Below are 8,573 nucleotides of genomic sequence, written 5' to 3' on the forward strand. Positions count from 1 at the left end.
GTCTAAAAATAAACCTACTTGTGAAAACGCCGTTTCACAGACGCTGTATGGAAATTGCACGCTCCAGGATGGGCTCCTGGGCTGGTATTTTCGAATCAAGTGTAAGAAGGCGGCAAAACCATAGTGATAATGTATTTAGTTGTACTGACTTCGCGAATAAAAACTTTGGTAGCGTCCTTTCGACGGGATAGATCGACAAAAACCGAAATGCCCTGTTTCCGGTGAAAGGGCAAACGATTGACAGGATAGCACGGTTTTGACTGTCGCGCACACTGTGGGCGCGGGTTCCGTATGCAAGGAAAAAATAACGATAAACAACAAATCGGAGCTCCGCGTGCGCCGAAGACGCGTGCGCGCGGAGCACCATAGTTAAGAAAATACTGGTAACCCATCAATGCGAGAAAATTTGGTTTTATAGCCATGACGTCATGAACGTCGGTACGTACGTCCATCCGTCTGTCTACCCCTCCATATATGCCAATGTGAGAAGTATCGTGCTAGTTTTGCAGGATACATCTTGATATTGGACATCCATGTTTTGATCAATTGACATCTGTCAAAACAAGCTTTCCGCATGCTCACTCTTAGAGCTCACCGAGGTCAGCTTTTATTTTTTTTGTTAAAGTTGACCGCTGACCAGGTACTGGTTTTCGATTGCAGTGCAGGCTCAACATGGCTTGATTTTTCGCCCGCTTTCTGTGGCTCGACGCGGCTACACGACCATGCTATGTCAATTATAGTTCTTACACAGTCAACGCTTTTCGTGTTCAGGTGGAAAACGGTAGTTTGGAAAATGTTTTCTTTCTGCCTTTCCGCTGGTTTCAATCCAGTTTGACATATCATGATAGCTGTGGTCCACACAGACGGCTGCGCAGTTATTCAAGTCAAGCATCGGAGGGATATAAACTTACAGCTGAGTGTTTATTTTTAATTTGCTTAGAGCTGATTTTTTCTCTGTATTGCAACTTTTAGCATATCTTTAGAAGCTCTGATAAGGTTACATGATGCCTGGAGGACCTATAACTAGAACAGAAAAAAAAGAAGAGCGAAAGAGAACGGCAACGACAAAACAGAATACCAGTAATAGCTCACACTTAGTGCAAGACGTTACTCCACAAACTCTTTCCTTGGGCAATAAACCGTTATTTTTTTTTTTTTTTTACGGATGCGTTATTTTAGGACGTTCGCGCGAAAATTTTCTAATATTAATTTTTTGCTGAGAATTTTACCATTGAAAGATTTCGGAAATATAAAAAAAAATGAGGGATCATCGACTTCGTTTTGGAGAGAACTTGCCCGGAAGAACACCCTAAATCTGAAAAAATCTGGCTACTTGGGCGAAGAAGGCCCCAGCGTCTGTAAGCCCAAAAATATTGCAATTACATCTTTGAAGTCAAATGTTCTCTACCAAACTTTGTTTAAGTGGACCCATCAACTGAATTTAGTTAACTGTTGAGGTTTCTTAAAGAACAAGTTCGCATTGAGCGACCATAGTTTTACGCGCCTTGCAGCCGTAAGATGGCAAGACTCCATGTCCCGAGGACAGAAATCTTGAATTTTTTTTTTTTTTAACATCCGACATGGATTTTTTGTTAATGTTTGGACCATATGGAGATAATTGTAAGTAAATTTGTCTCTGAAAAGAGAAGTAGGAGTCACCGAACATCCAAGATCGTTAAATCCAAGCAAAGGTATAGCAATGGCCATCTGTCCTATCATTGTTCATTTTAGTACTTAGCGCGCGCGTTCGATGTATGACGTGGCATATGAATTTGCGTGCGCTGAAAGGATGCGCAGTAGAAATGGACGCGAACGTCCTTAAAGTGGATGCATATTTTTAAAAAGTGATTTAATCGGTTTTTCCTTTGTTCAGGAATGAAATTCGAATTTTTATTGACAGCTGGAAATAAACAACAATTATCTGTACTATTTTAGACACAAAGATAAAGTTGAATTGTTTGTTTGCTTTAAAATGCGAAAGCTTTTTTAATCCGTTTGCCCAACTGGTTTTCGATGTGCTTCGACAGTGACAAGAACATTTTGCCCTTATATTATAAACACGTAATCGAAATGAGTTCTCGTAAAATTAGGGGGAAATTTCACTAGCTTGTGTTTTCAGAAGTTTGTTTAAAGCACCTAAACTATCAAGGTAATTTTGTATTCCTCCTTTCTTGGTTGCATTGCCGTATTTTGCCGATTCTTGTTCCAAGCCAAGCTGGCGTATTTCCATGAAATAAATCAAAATGTGAATGATCTCGTTTTCAGAGATAAAGTGGAATAAAGTACATAAGTAAAACCCTTTTTTTTAACCTTATACTGACAAAGTTTTTTATGATTTCTAATTTTAGCGTGATTCCTATTCGCTGGGTATCGACAGTTAACTCTGAAATGGCTTTTTTCCTTTCCAATCACTCACTGAGTGTGTCCTTGTTTTCTCGTACGGTTCAACAAAAATCAATGCCAAACTAGTGAATACAAAAGTAAATTTCACTCGAAAAACCGATATCACACTCATTGCTTTGTGATTCATGCAATATCAGTTTTTAGCGTAAAATTTACCATGGAATTCACTAGTTAGGCAGTGAATTTTTCTATAAAAGAATGCGAAGAAAATGATTTCATTATTAAAGCAGCGACCGGAAATATCAAAAGGCGGACAATCATTCGAAACTTCCCTACCCTACCGGAAGTAGGATTAAATAACCAGGGAGCTCCGCTTTTAGGCATGGCTAAATCTTTGTATTATCAATGTAAACTGTACACACTGTACTGTACGCGATTAATTTTGTACTTTCTTTATGCAGAAGCATAACTATTTCCATTTATACACTCTCTTTTTTTATTTTTTATAAGAACCTTTCTTATAAGAACGTTGAGGCTGAGATTAACCAAAATTTTAAGAACGTATTAAGAACATTACTCTGGCTGAGACTGAGTCGTTTAAGAACGTTTTTATTTTGTTTGTATTTTAAATGAAAGCATAAAATAAAGGTAAAGAAATGTAAATTAACCCACATACCAGTTAATGAAAAGTTCTCAATTGTAATTAATCGTTACAAAATGTTAAACGTCAACACGATCCAAGCAAGCACTTTTGATAGGTTTCGTAGTCAAGTCCGCAAGATTTTAATTATTGAAAAACTATACCATTGAAAACCTATACGCCTAATTATATAAGAACGTTCAGCCTCAGCTCCAAAATTAGACGTTTTTATAAAAAGAAAAGTGTATAATTTGCTTTCTGGGGTTAGAGACGGGAGCTCCGCTTTAAGGCTTGGCTATAAAGCTATATATTATAGTTTCGCATCTCCAGCCAGGAATATTGTTTTTTATACCAATTTCTAGTTTCTAAAGAAACTGTGGTGTTGCTTCGGCGGAGAGTGAAACAGGATCATTTGGTTTTATCAAACGCATTGATAAACGTCATTTGGAACTGACGTTTCGAGCGTTAGCCCTTCGTCAGAGCGAATAGAGGAATTGTGGGTGTTGTTTCAGAACCCATCGCAAACACTTCTAGCAACAGTAGTTAGGCTAACATATACCATTGGATATTAAAGTAGACAAATTGTTAAGAAATTTCGGGCAGTTTTATTGAGGTAAGGATATCCTTTGTGTGCTTTCAACTTTTTGCAGTGAAAATCTCAATCACTCTTGAATAGATTGAAAAAATACGTCTCGATGTTCTTCCTGGTGTTTTAGTTGACTTAACAAGTTTCGATGTTTTGGAACATCTTAAGAAATCGCAAACAGTTCTCCGCTTATTAAGCATTTGAGCAAGCTTTGATGTTTTGAAACCCCATGGGAGATCGCAAACACTTCTTCACAAGCTCACTTAAAACGCTTCCATGGTTTAGAACCTCTTAAGAAATCCCAAACACTTCTCCACCAATTAAGCATTTCAGCAAGTTTTGATGTCTTGAAAACCCTTGGGAGATCGCAAACACTTCTCCACAAGCTCACTTAAAAAGCTTCGATGTTTTGGAACCTCTTAAGAAATCGCAAACACTTCTCCACTAATTAAGCATTTGAGCAAGTTTTGACGTTTTGAAACCCCATGGGAAATCGCAAACACTTCTCCATAAGCTCACTTAAAATGCTTTGACTGTCTTGGAACACCTTAAGAAATCGAGAACACCTCTCCACTAATTAAGCATTTGAGCAAGTTTTGATGTTTTGAAACTCCGTGCAAGATCGCAAACAATTATCCACAAGTTTATTTGAAAAGCTTCTATGCTAAAAAAAAAAAAAAGTTTAATTGAAACCTCCTATGAAATCGTAGACCCTGTAAGATCACCGTAATTGTTCTCACCATTCTTGACCGAGGGATACAATCGATAGTTCCAGCTCCAAAACAGGCACACTCTTTGCTTTTCTTTTATAGAACGTCATTATTGGAGCGGCTAAATGTTCTCATTTATTTCTTTACTGACGATGCTTTGAGCCTGACAACGTTTGAATAAATAAATGCGGACGTGACCAGGAATGTTTCCTGTGGTGTGTCCCGAAGTATTTTGCTTTCCTATTTATATTCATGACTCGTACACAAGGATGGTAGTGCAGCTCGAACTGTGAGCCTGAGTGTTTAATGCCGTCCGAGTATCGTTACAAAGCTCAGATAAAATACTAATTACAAAGTAAACATAAAGTACGTACCACTTAGGCTAAAGTATGTGCAACCGCCTGATACGCTAACCCAAAAATCCAGTGGGAAAATAGGAACGTATTCCCCAACCAGATGCAGGCGCACTAACCTCTGGGGGCTAGAGGTAATATAAGATTTCCAGACATACAAAGTGATATAAAGTAAAGTTTGAAAGTTCGAGAGCTGAGATGAATACATTACATCCTGACAAACCTTATATATCTAAATAACAATAGACTAATTTCAATGCCATAGCGGCACCCGTGCATTTCATGCCAACAGGAAAATATTTACATTCTTTGTCGCTATCACTTACAGTTCAGCTCCGCCGAATGTAAATACATTTATTCCCGGGAGGAAGGTTATTTTCCTGTTAGAGTACAGACTACAGTTACACGTTTACTCTACCTTTATTTATACTACTCGCGTAAAAAATAAGCATAAAAAAAAAACCGTCGTTCTTAACTGACTCTCATACCACCCATAAAAAATGGTTCTCAAAATGCTAGAAAACAAAGTTAACAAGAAATTTTGTTAACCGTAGGTCTAAACAATTTTATGCCTGTTATCATGCCTGCAACTAAATCAAATATTTTTTGCCTGTTAAGTCAATAAAATTTTTGGCTGGGAAAAATTTTGTATGATCAGTTAATATTGCCACTCCAGGAAAGTGTTGGCTTGCTGAGAGGGGGTTTTTCGGACCTCCAAACACAGCCAGACTCTTCAAAACTCAATCGTCCAAAGAATACTCATGTACGCACAGGGACACGGTTTCTGTTGCCAGACATGAACAAGCCTCAGAAGTTACAGCAAAGTCTCTTTATCCAAACTTCTTTTCCCAAATGACGGTGGAATGACGGTGGAATGAAGAATCTCGTTTGACCAGGAGATTGAAAGGGCAGGCGCACAGCACCAGAGAAGAGATAAATCACGAGCTAATGAAGCATGGCAATGTGCAATAAGGGAAAAGAAGCGCAACACACCGTAAGTGAAAATAGGAGTAAAATCGCGGAAACCGGAAATAAAACCTGAGGAAAAAAATGTCTTTATCTAGAAATTTTGCTCGGTGACCTATCTTGAATAATTGCATGCACGTATCATTTACGATGGCACTTCAAATAAAAACGTTTCGTGGAACGTTATCTAGTACAATTTTCTGCAAACTATAAAACGCTTTGTTTTGATGCACCTTAAGAACGTTCGCGCCTATTCCTACTGCACATCCTTACAGCGCACGCAAATTCACATGCAATGTCATACATCGAGCACGCGCACAAAGTACTAAAATGAACAATGATAGGAAAGATGGCCATTGCTATAGCTTTGCTTGGATTTAACGATCTTGGATGTTCAGTGACCCTACTTTTCTTTTCAGAAACAGATTTTATTTACAATTATCTCCACATTGTCCAAAAATTAACAAAAAATCAATGTCGGATGTTAAAAAAAATTCAAGATTTCTGTTCTCGGGACATGGAGTCCTGCCATCTTACGGCTGCAAGGCGCATGAAACTATGGTCGCTAAATGCGAATTTGTTCTTTAAGGAACCTCAACAGTTAACTAAATTCACTTGATGGGTCCACTTAAACAAAGTTTGGTAGAGAACATTTGACTTGAAATATGTACTTGCAATATTTTTGGGCTTACAGACACTGGGGCCTTATTCGCCAAAGAAGCTGGATTTTTTCAGATTTAGGGTGTTCTTCCGGGCAAGTTCTCTCCAAAACGAAGTCGGTGATCCCCCATTTTTTTTACATTTCTGACATCACTAACTCATCATCTTTCTATGGTAAAATTTGCAGAAAAAAAATCAATGTCAGAGAACTCTCGCGCGAACGTCCTTAAATTCTACTAGATAACTTGTTGTTATACTCTCTAAGAAGTTGAAGAATTTAGGGAGATTTCCAACAAAGAAATAAGAACGGTAGGTTACCGACTTAGTTTTTTAGATAATTTTCGAAAACTGAAAATTTGGAGGGCCTTTACCGAAGGGCATAGTAGTTTGGAAAAGGAAATAAGGGCTGAAGTGTACAAGACAAGTGAAGGAAACCCATAGGTAATCTTGTTCCAGAAATATGATGTTTCCCACTTACCAACCTTTTCGGTAAATAGAGTTTCCTTCGAGTACTTGACGGTATAAGAAGCGATTTGCCTAAAGCGAATAAAAATTTCATCAGAGTTATGTCTTGAAAGGCATTCTTCTAAAACTGCTCAAAAGTTAACATTAAACTTTTAAAAGATGTATTATTAAATGCAACACATTGATTAAATGTTCAAGGATCACGTAGACACAGAGCAACAATGTTGTTACGGTCGGATTAAAATAAAATAAAAATATGCTAAGAGTTAATTTAATAAAATGGAGAGCAAATTTACCTTAGCTTCATCGGCTGCAACACATTTAGAGAACTCTCAGTTTGCCATTTAACAAGCGACCGTCCACACGAAGAGTTGCTGATATATTTCTTCTTGTCACAAATGTTTGCCTTGTTTTTTAACTTTTGACACCTTAGTTATTGTAACATAGGTTCTTGTCCGAGGTGAGAAGGCTTCCTCCTGGTTTTAAAAAATCGCCAAAAATAAACATGAGACTTATTTTACAGCAGCAACGCACTCGGCGAGCGCCAACAAGTTCAAAAATTCAGTCTAGAATTTTTTACCATGAAGCAACCTGGTTTGAAACGGAAACCGTCTTTAGTCGCCTTGTAGTGTCGTCGCTTCTTTTTTTAGCCTTAAGTTGAATTACTTTCATGACTCGCCTGCCTGCTTATTATGCATCAGTTAAAACTTTCTGAACAAAGAAGGCGCATGAAAAAGGCGCGAATTTTGCACCCGCTGTCAAATTCTTTAATTTCGTTGGTTTAAAAGAAAAATGGCGAGTCCCATTGATTGAATGATTGACACCTGTCATCCGTCAAAACCTCCTGGGTTAATGGCAGTCTAATAATTCGCAAGCAAGAACCTTTCGGTTTTTAATTAAAATAAAGCTTTTTATAATAGTACAATTTGCACGGATCGAGCGTGGCCGGAAACATTTTGTTGTCCTCTTTATTTTTGCTTCTTCTACCTCGCTTTTTAGCGAGTTTCGAGAACCTGCCGTATTCCTTAATTTATACATTTGCGTGCCCGTGACTGCTAAATTTACCTCTCGGGCGATTTCGGTGTAGTAAATTGACTTTATAACGATTTAATTAAGACGATCTTGTTTAAAACTTTATCTGTATGAGTGGGGGTCATGGGACCCAGTTTCCACAGGATGGTGATCAGGGTATGGTCGCATAATCCAGTAAAACTGACACTGGACTGATTGCCTAGTGAAGGTATTTTATTCGTATTTTATTAGAGGCTGTTTAAAACACTCAAAAGTTTGTGAATATCTCCTTAACGGAAGCTTCATACAGTTGACGAGGCTTGGAAGTTGATGTATTTTGACTTGTTATTTGGTATTGATTATCGCATTATTTTGAGTGCAATTTGGAATAAACAGGCGCTAGTAAGCTTAAATTTTTTTCAAAGACGAACAAAATGGCACGAGCCCGTAGGGATTTAAAAGTGCTTATTTATGTCAAAATGCACGAGAAAAATCGTGCGATTACTTATTAATAATATGCATGCAAACTTTTCACCATTCAACTATCTGCACTAACATTTTCACTTTACACTGAACTCTTATAAATTAAAAATTAAGAACTTATCTTGTTGTTTTCTTTAAATTTTAGTCTTCTTGGCCTTGAGGTTCCTATATAGATTACTTCATGGTTGGTTTAGGATCGTTGTGAAGGATCGTTAAACTCACTCGTTCGCTACGCTCACTCGTTTGTTTACGCGATCCTTCACAACGAGTGAGTAATAAAAATCGTACAAACGCGCCAATCTTGAAGTAATTTGTTTATTATCTAAGCACAGAGATCATAAAGTTAACGAGGTAAG

The sequence above is a fragment of the Montipora capricornis genome, unplaced genomic scaffold, assembly GCF_036669925.1.
Source record: "Montipora capricornis isolate CH-2021 unplaced genomic scaffold, ASM3666992v2 scaffold_414, whole genome shotgun sequence".
Classification (NCBI taxonomy): domain Eukaryota; kingdom Metazoa; phylum Cnidaria; class Anthozoa; order Scleractinia; family Acroporidae; genus Montipora; species Montipora capricornis.